Consider the following 17,482-nt stretch of genomic DNA (forward strand, 5'->3'; position numbering starts at 1 on the left):
AGGAGCAGTGAGGCCCCCACCCCTCTTAAATCACTGGGAGCTGAAATCACAAAGAACGAGGCTTGGCGGTGGGACCTCAGATCCCCCCAGTGCAGCCAAAGGCAGCAGCGAGAGACAGAGCAGCTGCATCAAAGATGCCACCGCCCCAGCAAATTCCACAGCTGGGATTGCCACTAGCTGGGCTGGGTGGCCATGGCGCTGCAGGACCGGGCTGAACTGGACCAAGGACCCAGCAGGGCAGCAGCCAATGCAGCCGCAGACCAGCAGTCACAGGGCATCACTTGCCCACCACAGGGGCACAGGAGGTGAACCCACAAACGCCCTCCTGGACGCTGGATCTTTGCTCACCTCACACAACAAACCGTGAGTGGGGTGCAGCGGAGGGAACGGGGGAGTGGCATGTTAAAGGGCCATTCGGCCATTGGACTTTACCACTGCCGGGTGGAAAACTGAGGCAAAGGACACTGCCCAAGGTACTGTGGGATGGGGTTTCACATACTGTTTGTGAATACTTTGGAGTCACTGCTCCCTCTTCCCAAGTTAATTTGCTGTTCCTGCTCCGCTCACTACAAGATTTCTGTTTGTTGTGCCCAGACTCAGGGCTCACGTGTGGAGAAGAATGGCCTCGTAGAGGCGCCCAGGGCACTGTGTCGTTTTCCCAGACATCTGGCTCAGGGCGCACACCGTTCTGGTGTGCATTGTGAAGAGGAACCCTCAGGTATCGACCATGGCCCTGGTTGCTGCTGATACCACCTGGCAGAGGGGTTACATAGGAGGGGAAAATCTCTTCAGTGGCAGAGGGGAAACGAGCCAGGTCATGAGTTTAAAATGCTTCCAGACAGAAACTGAACAAACCAAACAGAAGAAAATCACTAGCCACAAGGTTACACGACATTAATTTCGAAGAGGGAGCAAAGGGCAGCGGAAGGGCGAACTGGAGCCAACTAACAGATGTTCTTAAACTGTATTTGGCTTCTGCTGCTGATGTGCCACCGATGTGAGCCAGGCCGGCGGGAGGCGCTTTCTTAATCCGAGTCAGAACTGCTGCTCGATCCACTTCCATGCTGAAAGGGACAAGGATTGACGTGTATTAGATGCCATGGGACTAGCCCTCTCCCACGGCTGTCTGCATTCACAGCAGTTACCGTCCCACAGCCTGAGTCACAAGGCGGGAGCTGGCCCTGGGGCTGGCCAGCTACACTCCGGTTCCTCTTGTGTCAGCTGTACGTGGTGCACTTCACTTCCTGACCCAGACTTTGGCATCATTTTCTGGTGGCTCCTGGGAGGGACGGCCAGGGCTAGTAACTGGTTTCTCTGCTCCCCCGTACCAGACAGAGCTAGGGGGGATGATGGAGGCTCTCCTAGCCAGGCCTGCAGCAGACATGGGGGGAGCCAGGACTGCTCAGGCATTGAGGAATGGGCTGGGGTGTGAAGATGGAAGGTCCAACCTTCAAGGGGAGTGCAAGCCCACGAGCTACCCTTCAGGAACAGCCCTGGCAGGCTGGGGGACACTCCTGGCCAGGCCTAGCCAGCAGGAAGGATACAGGAGGGCTGCAGCCCTGGCCCTTGAGCATGCCCAGTGTGATGAGAAGGCCCTGGGCACACAGGAGTGGCCAGGCCCAGCGGGCAGCCGGGCACCTCACAACGCTAAACCATGAGCCCACTGCACAATATTTGTTGCCAACCAGGAGGCTGCTTCACCTTGGAAAGGATTCGCCCTGGCAGTAACAAGCTGCGCAGGGAGACACTGAGACAGCCCAACCGGCAACCCCTGGCACTGCCTAGGGGAGGCTGGGCTTTGAGTCCAGTTCTCAGCCCCCAACCTCTGCACCCCCCATTCCGCTGGGCGTCTCTACACCCGGCAGGTGATTCCAGGGGACAGTCCCCGCTCCTGAGCCCAGCCAAGTAGAATGGCCACTAATTGCATCCCCACAGCAACCCCAGGGGCTGCGGCGGCCCGTGTGTGCAGTGCTACGTCCCCTGCCGGCCGCCAAGGCCCCGCCCTGCAATGACGTACACGTGGCTGACGGTACCTCGGACGTAGCAGCGCTGATTTCCAGGTGCTGCTTACAAGCTCAGGCTGAGGATGTGCACACGTCTTTGCAGGCTCGGGGCCTCAAGCAGGGAGTCAGCCCCTGCAAGGGCTCCCAGCGCGGGGCTCTGGGGCAGAGGGATGTTCTGGCTGGATGACGTGTTTTTACAAAGGCATCACACTCGGCAAACTGGGCTGCTTTGTTGCAGCCGCGTGGGCCGGTACATGAGTGAGGCTGGCCACGGAATGCAGGCCGGGCGCGGCGCTGGGCAACATGCTGGAGAGGAGCCTGGGAACCCAGCCGGCATTGTGAGGAGTGTCGAGATGCCATGTCACGACTGTGACATTCTGTGCTGAATAGGATTCCCACCTGTCGAAACCCAAACACCCTAACCCTGCCCCGAGGCCACCCCCGTCTCCTGCCCCTTCTCTGAGGCCCCGCCCCTGCTCACTCCATCCCTCCTCCCTCCGTCGCTCCCTCTCCCCCCACACACACACTCACTTTCACCGGGCTGGGGCAGGAGGTTGGGGTGTGGGAGGGAGTGTGGGCTCCGGGATGGGGGGTGGGGCTGATGGGTTTGGAGTGTGGGAGAGAGCTCCAGTCCGGGACAGGGGTTTGGGCTGTGAGAGGCGGTGTGGGCTCGGGGAAGGAGTTTGGGTGCAGGAGAGGGCTCAGGGCTGGGGTTGAGGTGCAGGAGCAGGTGCAGGGTGCAGGCTCTGGGAGGAAGTTTCGGTTTGGGAGGGGGCTCTGGGCTGGGGCCAGGGGTTGGGGCGCAGGAGGGAGTGAGGGGTGCGGGCTCTGGGCGGCACTTACCTCCGGTGGCTCCCAAAAGTGGCGCCATGCCCCTGCAGCTGCCATTGGCCACGGTTCCCAGCCAATGGGCGCTGCAGATTCAGCACTCGGGGCGGAGGCAACGCACAGAGACCCCTTGGCCACCCCTGCCTGCGCCTAGGAGCTGCAGGGTTATGCCGCCACTTTCGGGAGCCACACGGAGCCAGGGCAGGTAGAGAGCCTGCCTTAGCCCCACTGTGCCGCCCTCGCCAACTGGACTACTGGCTTAGTAAAATCTCCCAGATTGCTTTCAATAGCAACTGGAAGATTGATGCTGATTCCAGGAGACTCCCGGCCAAGCCTAGTGCTGAGCTGAGTTCTCCGTCCCAGTCGAGTGCCCTGAGCTGTGGCTGCATGCTAGTCCTGCTCCCTCTGTTTCGGTTCCTGACGCTGACTGTAGGAACACCGGGGTTCCCAGCAGAGCTGGGCCGGTCCTGCACTGGTTTGGCTGCACAAGGTGCGATGCAGCAGCCTGTAGGGGCAGGAGGGTTTGGTTTGGGGTTTGAATACAGGAACCAGTGATGCCCTGGTCAATACAAATCCTAATCCGGAATCCAGGGACCTGATGAAAACAGCCGACTCCTAAAGGAAAGGAAAATGTTTCCAGGGACTGCTGTAATATCCCCTGGCTGCAGGGAGCAGAAGGGTGGGTTCTCTTGTCCCCACAGCCCCACGTACGGGCTGGGAACAGAGCAGTCCCTAGCCCAGCTAAGCTTTGGGCTGTGGGCTCTGCACGGCATCCCAGCACAGAGCTGATGCTTATGGTGCAGCTTCTTCTGCAACGTGGCCCCCACACCCCAGTGACAGGGCTCCGTACCTTGTGTCCATGATGACCGTGGCCATGCTTCTTATGCTTCTGCTTTTTATGATGCCCATGAGGGCTACCTGGGGGATGACACCCAGGAGGGGGAGGGCATCCAGGTCCACCGGGCATCGGCGGTCCATGCGGGTGGTGTCCATGCAGGTGGGGTCCATGAGGGTGGTGTCCATGCGGGTGGTGTCCATGCGGATGGGGTCCATGAGGGTGGTGTCCATGCGGGTGGGGTCCGTGCGGGTGGGGTCCGTGCGGGTGGGGTCCGTGCGGGTGGGGTCCATGCGGGTGTCCATGTGGGTGGGGCACACCAGGCCCAGGGCATACAGGACAGGGAGGAGGACAGACAGCAGGAGGGAATGGATTCATGCCAGGACCGGGGTAAGGCCCAGAACATGGTCCAGGGGGAGGGGGACAATTTGGCGCATATGATGGGGGCATCCCACCAGGCAGTCCTGCCAGACCAAAGGAAAGAAGAGGAGATGCGTTAGGGACCACGGCACAGGCCCTTCCCCCATCCTGACAATGGCCCAGTCCATGGTGCAGTCGCTTTGGCCAGACAACTCACGCTGAGACGGGCATTGCCTGATTTCAGTGGCCTGCCAGCTCCGGAGTAAGGGGCCTGGGGGAGGCGAGGAGGCAGAATGAGGCCAGCATTTGGAGTTACTTTCAAACCGGGCCATGAATCTGACCCACGTATATGTACACACATCACGCTACTGTCGGGCTGGGTGCTGCAGTCCTTACACAGGCAAATCTCCCAGAGACAGCCATGCTGTCTGTCTCACAGCCAATCCCTGCTTTGGCCATGGCCCCACACAGAGAGCCCTGAAAGCCATCTGTGTCCCCGTAGAACAGAGGAACTGGCCTTAGCCTTGGGCCCAGGAAACAGCCCTTGATTTCCCCAGCTTTAAGCAAAGCAGCTGGAAACAGCCCGTCCCGGCTGCCCCCGGCAAGCTGGCCTGTGCTGAGCCGGGGTCTCACCTGCATTCGGATTCCACATGTCGGGTGTGTCTGTCAGCACCTGCCAGGGAAGGAGAGTCCTGGTCAGAAGGTTTCTCCCCCCGCCCCCGCCCTCCATTCACCTGCCTCGCACCCCCGGAGCCGCTCTCTGCACCAGCGCAGCAAACCACAGAAAAGCCCCATCAGCAGGGAGGCAGAACGGTCCCCGCCCGCAGCCTGCGCCCCCTGCACTGCCCCGCTGCCTGGGGAGGTCGGGGGGGGCACAGCCCTGCCTCCTCCCTGGGGAGTAGGGAGTGAGCAGGCCCTGCACCCCAGCACTGGGGCTCGGGTTCTGCTGGCCCTTGCCCACGCCCTCCCACAGATCCAAGCCGCTCCAGAGCTGGGAGGTGCCGGGCACGGAGCTCAGTTCAGAGCCAGGAGCAGCCGCAGCGGGGCCTCCCCAGACTATGGCCTGTCTCCTCTTGGCCAGTGGTCTCCCAGCCAAGGGTTAGAGCAGCTCCTGGGGGCTCTGCCCAGCTCTGCTGTCCCCCCCACATGGGGCTGGGGCAGGCGGTGGTGCACACCAGCTCCCCCCACCTGCACGAGGAGGGGAGCTGCTGCCAGCGTGCGACGGCACCGCACACACACGCCCTGCTCCAGCAGGCTGCCGGCCTGGACGCCCGTCCTGCCTCTGCCACAAGCTGCTGGGTCACCTTGGGCACTTCCCCCGCCCCTTGGTCTGCCTTGGCGGCAGCTCTTCAGAGCAGGGCCTGTCCCAGTGCGTATGCAGCACCCAGCACCAGGAACCCCGCAGCTCAGCTGGGGCACCATGGGGCTGCTGGAAAACACAGCGCAAGGAACAGGAGCCGCAAACCCACAGGGCCGCTGCGCTCACGGCCCTGCAGCAAAACTGCCATTGGCTTCAAAGGGGCAGGTGCAGCTCGGCCAGCACGTGCCTGTCTATAATGGGGTGGGGGGCCCCATACTGCCGTGTCCTGTGCCCACTCACACAGGGGCTGTGGGAACGCCCCGGAGCAGGGCCGGGTACTTCTCTGCCTTTTGGAACGGGGGATTGGCTCCGAGCTACCAGCCTGGAGCCACCTGAGCAGCGCTGTGTGTCCAGCCCTCTGGGCGTCATGCTCTTAATGCCCTGACTGCCAACCCCGTGCAGCCTGGCACTGCTGGCACACAATGCCCACCGCACTCTGCTAGCCTGGCATTCCTACTGCCCATTGCAGCGTGTGCCCGGGCGCCTGACAGCACACAGCTGGCATCCCGCCGTCTCCAGACCGGCCTCTCCATAGCCAGCGGCTCTGGGCTAGATCGGGATTGCGCAGAGCCATGGGCGCTGGCTAGTGCAGACGTGGCACCGCCGAGGGCCACTGTCACTCCAACACCGATCTAATCTCCGAAGTCTGACTGCGTGGCTGGCCCTGACAGACATGGCTCTGCTGCCGCAGACATGGAGTAGGTGAGACATGATTGGCATTTGGCATTGCGGCAGTGCCCAGGGACCAATCAAGAGTGCCCCCCCCGCCGTGCCAGGCACTGCCCTAATCCAGTCCAAATGTTTAGGATCTAAACAGACTAGACAGAAAAAGGCTGGGAGAAAGGGATCGAAAACACACACACACACACAGTGCTGGGGAAAGTGTTGCAAGGAGCAATGCTATTTCAAGCCTAGCAAGCAGACTAAAGCTACGAAACAAAACTGCCTACGATACCAGCACGAGACGGTTACACAGACGCCGCTCCCTCTGGCTGCTCTCTCTGGTCTGGCTAAAATGTGCTGAGAGAACAGACCACAAGTCCCTTAAATACGCTCCCCCACCCCGCCCATCGTCGGCTGAGCCAGTGAGCAGCAGGGCGCACAGAGCACCAGAGATGCTGTGGGCAGGGTTGGGTACAATAAAGCTGCGTAACTGGCTTCTCACCTCTTGCCTCCCTTGTTGCCAGGCCCTGGCGCTTGTACAAACATGACGTCAGTACTCCACACCCAGGTGAAGAGCGAAGGTCACACTGGGCTGGGAAGGGCTGGCGCAGTGCCCTGCATGGGACTTTGTTTAATCCCACTCCTGCTATTGTCCCACTGCAGGGCTCGACACTGGTCCTGCGCAGGGCTCCAGGCAGGTGCACAGGCTGGAGGGGTGGGTGGTCACTTCTTCTCCTGGCTCAGCAGTGATAAATCATCAGCTGAGTGAAATGAGTCCTACTTATTCCGATTGCTCTTGGGCATGGGCCTTTCCCGTGCCCCCACTGTCATCAGTGACAACCCTCTTGACTGCCATGGCTATAGGCCTGGGCCTTGGGGGCAGGCTCTCCTTTCTGCTCTGGCCACCTTACCCTGGGCACAAAGGGCTGGTAAATCCAGCAGGCCCATGCCCCACTGAGCACTCCACCAGGGTTTCTTCCGGAGGCTGAGCACAGGCGGGATGGCCTTGGACTGGCCCCTTCCCGGCCCACTATCTCGGGAGGGGATGGGTGTGGCCAGAGCTTGCTGTGTTCTTGCTGTTTCTGGATTCTGCCATGCCCCTGAGGGGAGCGCAGGTTACAACAGCCCTGAGGCTGCTGTAATCATGCCAGCAACCAGTGCAATCACAGCCACACGAAGGCATGTGAAAGCCACCTTGGGCCACCTGCCAGCCCTGCACTGAGCACAGCTTGGGCAGATCGGCCACTCAGGCTCGATTCTCCTCTCGCTGCCATGCCTGCTGTTGTCAGATCCTGGCTGCGCGTGTGTTCTCTCTGCGGGCTGCCCTGGCTCTGGCCAGATAACGCGGACAGCAGGCTCCGATCCAACTGCCCAATAGCCCCAGTCCCATTATTAGCGAGGGCACCCAGCCGAGGAGCCGGACCTGCTGCCCCCTTCCGGGGTGTAGCACAGTGCCAGGACCGGTAGGGACTACTCTGCCTTCGCCCCCCAGCACCGCCGACCGGACTTGTAATAGCCCGCTCGGTGGTGCTGACCAGAGCCGCCAGGGTCCCTTTTCGACGGGGCATTCTTTTTGAAAACCGGACACCTGGCTCCCCTAGTTGGTAGTAGGGTGTTCTGGTGCCACACTTCTGAAACGTGGTTGCGTGCGTGTCCGGTGGCTAGCGCGTCTCAGGAGCGCGTGTTCTTGCAGGGCCCGCCCTGCTCTTGCCAGGTTCTGCGAGCGTGCAGGCAGGCAGTACGACGATGGCCTTCGCCCACCACCAGGGCCTGGAGGGGAGGGCAAGGCCCCACCAGGCAGGGGCACCCCACAGCCTCTCCCCGCACCCCGTCTCCAGATGGGAGGGGCCTGGGGCACCAGGGCAGGGAGCCGGCTGAGGGCAGGAGCCTGGAGAGTCCTTACAGCGGGGCGGGGGGGGGGGGCGGGCAGGGTAGCCATCTCTTGTTATCACATCACCACCACAGAGGGATCCGCTCCATCTGCCATGACATCATCACCAAGGTGGGCTCCCCGCAGGACGACATCGCCGTGACGACATTGCCGTGCCGGCTCCCGCCCCAGCTGCCATGACGACATCGCCATAGCAGGCTCCAGCCCCAAAGTTCTGACATGACAGAACTTACAGCCCTGCCCGGGACACTCTTTCTGATTGGCTGCCATCCCCCACTGACCCGCCTCCTCCTGGGGAACGGCAGCCAATCAGAGCTGCTGCAGTACCACGGCAGAGCACTCCCCGCCCCCCAGGAGCCAGAAGAGTCGGGAGTGGGGGAGCAGACAGAGTCCAGCTCCTCAGGGCAGCCCCACCCGTCTGTGACGCTGGAGGGAATATGTGGGACACTTTGTGGTATTCTTGGTAGCAATGTCATAAAATTGCCAGGAATCTGACCAGCTGTGCCGTGTGCGGTATCTGCAGAAATGTTATTCTTTGCCCAGTATGATCATCTTGTGTCTATGTTTGTATCACCTGTGTAGGATGAGCTATAGGTATGTGGGGTATATCTGTATTTCCAACCCTGTGCTGTGTTTCTGGGTGACACGCCCCGACAGATTGGCATCAGCCCTGCCTCGCCTGTTCGATGGCCCATCAGGGCTCATCAGCTGTACGATGAATCAATTGAAAGGAACTAGGGGATACACCTTATGAGTCAGCAAGACATGTGGTATGCCTGTGGACAGAGAACTCTAAGGGTTTCCATGTCATGTGCTGGGCAGCTTGTGTTTGAGACAAAGGAAGTACAAGCCACATGACAAAGGATATAAAAGGCAGCTGCATCTTCTTCATTTTGTCCTCACTTCTGCTTCTTACCTCTGGAGTAACTTCTCTACAAACTGAAGTTCTAAATAAAGTGTCGGGGACTCGAACCCCAGACGGCAGGGTTCGTTGTCTGACCGGAGAGAGACAGGCGACCCCAGCAAGGTCCGAACACAAAGCTCTTTACTGAAGCGTGCACACAACAACAGAGAGCAGCCCGTCTCCAGAGAGAACCAGCTGCCTCTGAGTAAAACTCATAGGTTTTTATAGACAGTCCCGTCGCGTCACAGATTTATTCATAAAGCAGCCCACCCCTCCCCTATATTAGTTAAAATCCTCTTTCTCTATATGCATGCACATCTACCCCCCTTATTGTAGATAACTTTTAGCAACTCGTAGTGCTTCACTAACTGTCTTACCTGTGTGGGTGTCAACCAGGAGATGAGGAGTTAAAAACAGACATAACACAAGAACAGGGAGTGGAAAACAGTGCCTCCATATCTCAACAAACTGTTCCCAGAACTTCTGGTACAAAAATGCAGGAATGCAGGCCTCCCCTTTTTTCTTACTCCCTGCAACTTAAACAAGTATTCCTTCATTCTACTTATCTCGTTCAGGGACTTTCCCAGCAACCTTTATTGGCCTGACTTTGCTTCGGTTGGCATAACTGCCTCATATTTAATTTTTCTCACCTAACAAAAAGATTGAATGACCCATCCAAGCTGTGGATGTGTCCAGAGGGACTTTCAAGCCAGCAAACTCACCAACACTGCGAGGAACCTGATATATGGAGTTTGAAGTCTTTGTATTTATGTAACTGCTTTACCATTTAACAACTCTCTTCTTGTTCTTCCTTTGTCTTTATAATAAACCATTAGGTTTAGATGGTAACGGACTGTCTGGCAGCGTGGTATTTTGGTTAAGATCCAACCTAATATTGACCTGGTAACATGGCTGACCCTTTGGGGTCAGGAGAACATTTTGTATATGTGAGCAGAGTTTTTAAATAACTTCGGACTGTCCTGGACCTAGGTGGTGATTGGGAGCCAGAGAACTGGTGATGTGTAGTTTTCCCAAATTTCCGTTCTGGTGTGCATTGTGAAGAGGAACCCCTAGGTTTTGACCATGGCCCTGGTTGCTGCTGATACCACCTGGCAGAGGGGTTATATAGGAGGGGAAAATCTCTTCAATGACAGAGGGGAAACGAGCCAGGTCATGAGTTTAAAATGCTTCCAGACAGAAACTGAACAAACCAAACAGAAGAGAATCACTAGCCACAAGGTTACACGACATTCATTTCGAAGAGGGAGCAAAGGGCAGCGGAAGGGCGAACTGGAGCCAACTAACAGACGTTCTTAAACTGTATTTGGCTTCTGCTGCTGATGTGCCACCGATGTGAGCCAGGCCGGCGGGAGGCGCTTTCTTAATCCGAGTCAGAACCGCTGCTCGATCCACTTCCATGCTGAAAGGGACAAGGATTGACGAGTATTAGATGCCATGGGACTAGCCCTCTCCCACAGCTGTCTCCATTCACAGCAGTTACTGTCCCACAGCCTGAGTCAAAAGGCGGGAGCTGGCCCTGGGGCTGGCCAGCTACACTCCGGTTCCTCTTGTGTCAGCTGTACGTGGTGCACTTCACTTCCTGACCCAGACTTTGGCATCATTTTCTGGTGGCTCCTGGGAGGGACGGCCAGGGCTAGTAACTGGTTTCTCTGCTCCCCCGTACCAGACAGAGCTAGGGGGGATGATGGAGGCTCTCCTAGCCAGGCCCGCAGCAGACATGGGGGGAGCCAGGGCTGATCAGGCATTGAGGAATGGGCTGGGGTGTGAAGATGGAAGGTCCAACCTTCAAGGGGAGTGCAAGCCCATGAGCTACCCTTCAGGAACAGCCCTGGCAGGCTGGAGGACACTCCTGGCCAGGCCTAGCCAGCAGGAAGGATACAGGAGGGCTGCAGCCCTGGACCTTGAGCATGCCCAGTGTGATGAGAAGGCCCTGGGCACACAGGAGTGGCCAGGCCCAGCGGGCAGCCGGGCACCTCACAACGCTAAACCACGAGCCCACTGCACAATATTTGTTGCCAACCAGGAGGCTGCTTCACCTTGGAAAGGATTCGCCCCAGCAGTGACGAGCTGCGCAGGGAGACACTGAGACAGCCCGACCGGCAACCCCTGGCACTGCCCAGGGGAGGCTGGGCTTTGAGTCCAGTTCTCAGCCCCCAACCTCTGCACCCCCCATTCCGCTGGGCGTCTCTACACCCGGCAGGTGATTCCAGGGGACAGTCCCCGCTCCTGAGCCCAGCCAAGTAGAATGGCCGCTAACTGCATCCCCACAGCAACCCCAGGGGCTGCGGCGGCCCGTGTGTGCAGTGCTACGTCCCCTGCCGGCCGCCAAGGCCCCGCCCTGCAATGACATACACGTGGCTGACGGTACCTCGGACGTAGCAGCGCTGATTTCCAGGTGCTGCTTACAAGCTCAGGCTGAGGATGTGCACACGTCTTTGCAGGCTCGGGGCCTCAAGCAGGGAGTCAGCCCCTGCAAGGGCTCCCAGCGCGGGGCTCTGGGGCAGAGGGATGTTCTGGCTGGATGACGTGTTTTTACAAAGGCATCACACTCGGCAAACTGGGCTGCTTTGTTGCAGCCGCGTGGGCCGGTACATGAGTGAGGCTGGCCACGGAATGCAGGCCGGGCGCGGCGCTGGGCAACATGCTGGAGAGGAGCCTGGGAACCCAGCCGGCATTGTGAGGAGTGTCATAGAATCATAGAATCATAGAATATCAGGGTTGGAAGGGACCCCAGAAGGTCATCTAGTCCAACCCCCTGCTCGAAGCAGGACCAATTCCCAGTTAAATCATCCCAGCCAGGGCTTTGTCAAGCCTGACCTTAAAAACCTCTAAGGAAGGAGATTCTACCACCTCCCTAGGTAACGCATTCCAGTGTTTCACCACCCTCCTAGTGAAAAAGTTTTTCCTAATATCCAATCTAAACCTCCCCCACTGCAACTTGAGACCATTACTCCTCGTTCTGTCATCTGCTACCATTGAGAACAGTCTAGAGCCATCCTCTTTGGAACCCCCTTTCAGGTAGTTGAAAGTAGCTATCAAATCCCCCCTCATTCTTCTCTTCTGCAGGCTAAACAATCCCAGCTCCCTCAGCCTCTCCTCATAAGTCATGTGTTCCAGACCCCTAATCATTTTTGTTGCCCTTCGAGATGCTATGTCACGGCTGTGAGATTCTGGGCTGAATAGGATTCCCACCTGTCGAAACCCAAACACCCTAACCCTGCCCCGAGGCCACCCCCGTCTCCTGCCCCTTCTCTGAGGCCCCGCCCCTGCTCACTCCATCCCTCCTCCCTCCGTTGCTCCCTCTCCCCCCACACACACACTCACTTTCACCGGGCTGGGGCAGGAGGTTGGGGTGTGGGAGGGAGTGTGGGCTCCGGGATGGGGGGTGGGGCTGATGGGTTTGGAGTGTGGGAGAGAGCTCCAGTCCGGGACAGGGGTTTGGGCTGTGAGAGGCGGTGTGGGCTCGGGGAAGGAGTTTGGGTGCAGGAGAGGGCTCAGGGCTGGGGTTGAGGTGCAGGAGCGGGTTCAGGGTACAGGCTCTGGGAGGAAGTTTCGGTTTGGGAGGGGGCTCTGGGCTGGGGCCAGGGGTTGGGGCGCAGGAGGGAGTGAGGGGTGCGGGCTCTGGGCGGCACTTACCTCCGGTGGCTCCCGAAAGCGGCGCCATGCCCCTGCAGCTGCCATTGGCCACGGTTCCCAGCCAGTGGGCGCTGCAGATTCAGCACTCGGGGCGGAGGCAACGCACAGAGACCCCTTGGCCACCCCTGCCTGCGCCTAGGAGCTGCAGGGTTATGCCGCCACTTCCGGGAGCCACACGGAGCCAGGGCAGGTAGAGAGCCTGCCTTAGCCCCACTGTGCCGCCCTCGCCAACTGGACTACTGGCTTAGTAAAATCTCCCAGATTGCTTTCAATAGCAACTGGAAGATTGATGCTGATTCCAGGAGACTCCCGGCCAAGCCTAGTGCTGAGCTGAGTTCTCCGTCCCAGTCGATTGCCCTGAGCTGTGGCTGCATGCTAGTCCTGCTCCCTCTGTTTCGGTTCCTGACGCTGACTGTAGGAACACCGGGGTTCCCAGCAGAGCTGGGCCGGTCCTGCACTGGTTTGGCTGCACAAGGTGCGATGCAGCAGCCTGTAGGGGCAGGAGGGTTTGGTTTGGGGTTTGAATACAGGAACCAGTGATGCCCTGGTCAATACAAATCCTAATCCGGAATCCAGGGACCTGATGAAAACAGCCGACTCCTAAAGGAAAGGAAAATGTTTCCAGGGACTGCTGTAATATCCCCTGGCTGCAGGGAGCAGAAGGGTGGGTTCTCTTGTCCCCACAGCCCCACGTACGGGCTGGGAACAGAGCAGTCCCTAGCCCAGCTAAGCTTTGGGCTGTGGGCTCTGCACGGCATCCCAGCACAGAGCTCGATACCAGCACGAGACGGTTACACAGATGCCGCTCCCTCTGGCTGCTCTCTCTGGTCCGGCTAAAATGTGCTGAGAGAACAGACCACAAGTCCCTTAAATACGCTCCCCCACCCCGCCCATCGTCGGCTGAGCCAGTGAGCAGCAGGGCGCACAGAGCACCAGAGATGCTGTGGGCAGGGTTGGGTACAATAAAGCTGCGTAACTGGCTTCTCACCTCTTGCCTCCCTTGTTGCCAGGCCCTGGCGCTTGTACAAACATGACGTCAGTACTCCACACCCAGGTGAAGAGCGAAGGTCACACTGGGCTGGGAAGGGCTGGCGCAGTGCCCTGCATGGGACTTTGTTTAATCCCACTCCTGCTATTGTCCCACTGCAGGGCTCGACACTGGTCCTGCGCAGGGCTCCAGGCAGGTGCACAGGCTGGAGGGGTGGGTGGTCACTTCTTCTCCTGGCTCAGCCGTGATAAATCATCAGCTGAGTGAAATGAGTCCTACTTATTCCGATTGCTCTTGGGCATGGGCCTTTCCCGTGCCCCCACTGTCATCAGCGCTCACCCCCGTGACTGCCATGGGCATAGGCCTGGGCCTTGGGGGCAGGCTCTCCTTTCTGCTCTGGCCCCCTAAACTGGGCATAAAGGTAAAGCTGATGTGGGTTGGGAACGTGTTGGGAACGGGGAACATCCCCGGGGCCTGTGGATGGCGAACAGCACCAGGCACCCCCTGCCCCTCCCGCAGGGCCCAGCGGCCATGACGCGGCCCAGGGAGGAGACACTGCAGCTGCTCTCTCCAGACAGCAGGTACCAGCCCTCACCTACCGGCAGGGCCTGGAAGGGAGGTCAAGGCCCCGACAGGCCAGGGAACCCCATAGCATCTCCACCCTGCCTGCAGAAGGGAGAGGCCTGGGGCACCCAGGGCAGGGGGCTGGCAGTGGGGAGGAGCCTGGAGAGTCCTTGCGGAGCAGGAGGGGCAGGGCAGCCAGCTCTCGCAATGACATCATCACCTCCGCGGACGCCGTCCCGTCTGCCATGACATCATTGCCAAGGCGGGCTCCCCCCAGGTGCCATGACATCATCACCACAGCAGAGGCCCACCCTTCTGACATGACAGAACTTACAGCCCTGTCTGGGATTGGCTGCTCTTCCCCAGGAGGCGGGGCAGTGGAGATGGCAGCCACTCAGCGCTGCTGCAGGAGGCAGGCAGCGACCCCTCCCCAGGATCCAGAGGAATTTGGGGTCTGCTCCCTCCTGTGCCCAATGGGTCAGTCTGACCCCACTCCCACCCCATGAGCACTGAGTCAAGCGGCTCCCGCAGTTCTGCCCCTACTCTCCCCTGCCATGCAGCACCAGCCCTGGGGCGGGGGGAGGTGGGTGAAGAGCCCCTGGAGGGGCAGGCGTGGGGCTCAGAGGCAGAACTGCGTGGGGCTGGGAAGGGGCATAGTCCCTGCTGGGTGGGGGAGGGGCAGGTGGGGGGGGGGGCACAGAGTTAATGACTAAGGATGTGGCACAGGGTGAAGCTGGGAGCTCTGTCCTGTCCAGCAGCCACGAGAGCCCCTGCAGGGGCCACGATCACCTCCCCGTGCAACCCCAGCGATCTGGCAGCACAGAGTCTGTCACCCACACCCCTCCACCCTCCCCTAGCCCGGGGGGCGGGAGTCAGATGGCAAGGTCACAGCAAAACAGAGGGTATTTAAATCTCCTGAGTTTAACGGTGAGAGTCCTGATTTTTAAACTTTTGGGGTAGGCAAAACTGAGGGACTGGGGGGCATGAGGGAGGGGTGATGGGGGTATGCAGGGCAGGGGCACTGGTGCCAATCATTGCTTGGGGGAAGGGCAGCTGCTCGGGGTACTGGAACAGTTTGTACCGTGGGGGGCCTGAGAGCCCTTGAACCAAACTGTAAACCCTGGATGTGGTGGAAACCACGACAAGCCAGGGGATGCAGTAGCCCTGCCAGCCCCCCTCGGGCCACCTGTGGGGGTGGAGTGTGAGTAACACTCCTCAGTGAGCTGAGTCCACGTAGCAAGGTGAAGACAGCCAGGGGTGCGGTATTACCAGGCGGGTGAATAGAAGCAGTGGGACGTGTCCAGAGTCAGACGACTGCACCGTCACGACGTGCCGGCTGTATGACTCACGTGGGCTGGTGCCGGACACTGGGCGAGGAGGGGGTATTTTTTCCTCTGATGTTGTTCCTGTGCGAGGCCCTGCTGACAAGCCATGGGGAACATGTACAGGAGTGGACAGTGGTGTGCTAACTGGCCCTACACATTTACCCTATGTGAGCTCAGCTGTAACAAGTCCCAATTCTTATTGTGATGCTGGCAGACCAGGTGCCAACTCATGCCAAGGCCCCAGGCCCCACCACCCACTGATAAGCGCATAGCTGGAGCAAGTCTGGCTCCCCTGTGTGTTTGCGTTGTTAAAACAGATGTTATGTTGCTACGAACATGTTTAGTGTGGAGACGTGAGGAAACATGTGTTGGCTGCTGCATGCAGTGAACTCGCCTATGACCTCTGGATCCCATGGTGTGAAGTTCTAATGAGTGTTTGCATTGTAAAGCTCTGTAACTGTGTAACTCCCCCATCAGGACAGCAGCGTTAAATGAGTGTAAGGAGCTGATCCTGCCCACAGAAACGCCCATTGAAACCAAATGAGCCATTGTGAAACGTCGAAGGACAACGACTGTGAATTGCTCCCCCCACACCCACGAAGAGGGGACCTGCGTGTGAGCTTGTCCCAAAGGCTGGAACTCTGCGGGAAGGAAGGAAGGAAAATGCCTGACAACACACTGGATCTCCCGATGCCGCATGGAATTCAGAGCAGGCAATACTTCTAAGCATAAGCCAGGGATCCCCACTTCCTAGCTTGGGTTCGCTCTAGAGGCCATAGAAAACGGGCACATTGCAGCAGTTTCTATTGCCTTTTGGAACTTAAGACTGTAGCTCCTTTGTGTGTGTGTGTTTACCTGCTTTAACCTAGTAAATAACTCTCTCATTTCTTTTTCTCAGCTAATAAATCTTTAGTTAGTTTATTATAGGATTGGGTACAAGCCTTGTCTTTGGGGAGAGATCTGAGGTACAATTGAGCTGGGGTAAGTGACTGGTCCTTTGGGAGTGGGAATAATCAGACTATTGTGACTTTTGGTGGAAGGGACCATCTATCACAAAGGCAGGCTCAGCTGTCTGTGACTCCATGGTAAGTCTGCTCTAGCACTTGAGTTCACACCGAATACTTGAGTCTACAACACACAACCCATTTGGGGTTTGTGCCCTGACTGCGAGCCACTCGCGACAGCCTTACACGTAACAAGTCATAATAACCTACAACAATCAATGTTTATGGGAAAAGGTACGAAAGGGAGACAGACTGAATTTGACCAAAGTGGCCTACTGCTGTCATTCAAAGAGTGTATTAAGATCATGCTGGGTAAACCAGAACACCGTGAGACTGAAAATGTATGAACCAAAATTGGTAAGAACATAGGAGTGGCCACACAGGGTCAGACCAAAGGTCCATCTAGCCCAGCATCCTGTCTTCCGACTGTGATCAATGCCAGGTGCCCCAGAGGGAATGAACAGAACAGGGAATCATCAAGTGATCCATCCTCTGTTGTCCACTCACAGCATTTGGCAAACAGAGGCTAGGGACACCATCCCTGCCCATCTTGTGTTATGAGAAGAAGTAAATAACATTTCTTTTTTTACTTTCTCTGCACCAGTCATGATTTTATAGACTTCTATCATATCCTTTCTTAGTTGGCTCTTTTCCAACATATGGAAGCTGTTGCATACCCCTAATAATTTTTGTTGCCCTTCTCTGTACCTTTTCCAATTTAAATATTTTTTTTTGAGATGGGGCAAGCTGATCTGCATGCAGTATTCAAGGTGTGGGTGTACTGTGGATTTATATAGAGGCAGTATGATATTTTCTATTTTATTATCTATCCCTTTCCTCATGATTCTTAACACTCTGTACGCTTTTTTGACTGCCCACTGCACATTGAGTGGATGTTTTCAGAGAACCATCCACAGTGATGCCAAGATCCCTTTCTTGACTGGTAACAGCTAATTTAGACCCCACCATTTTATATGTATAGTTGGGTTTATGCTTTCCAATGTACATTATTTTGCATTTATCAACATTGAATTTCATCTGCCATTTTGTTGCCCAATCACCCATTTTTGTGAGATTCTTTTATAACTCTTCTCAGTCTG

This window comes from Caretta caretta, chromosome 11, assembly GCF_965140235.1.
Source record: "Caretta caretta isolate rCarCar2 chromosome 11, rCarCar1.hap1, whole genome shotgun sequence".
NCBI classification, from domain to species: Eukaryota; Metazoa; Chordata; order Testudines; family Cheloniidae; genus Caretta; species Caretta caretta.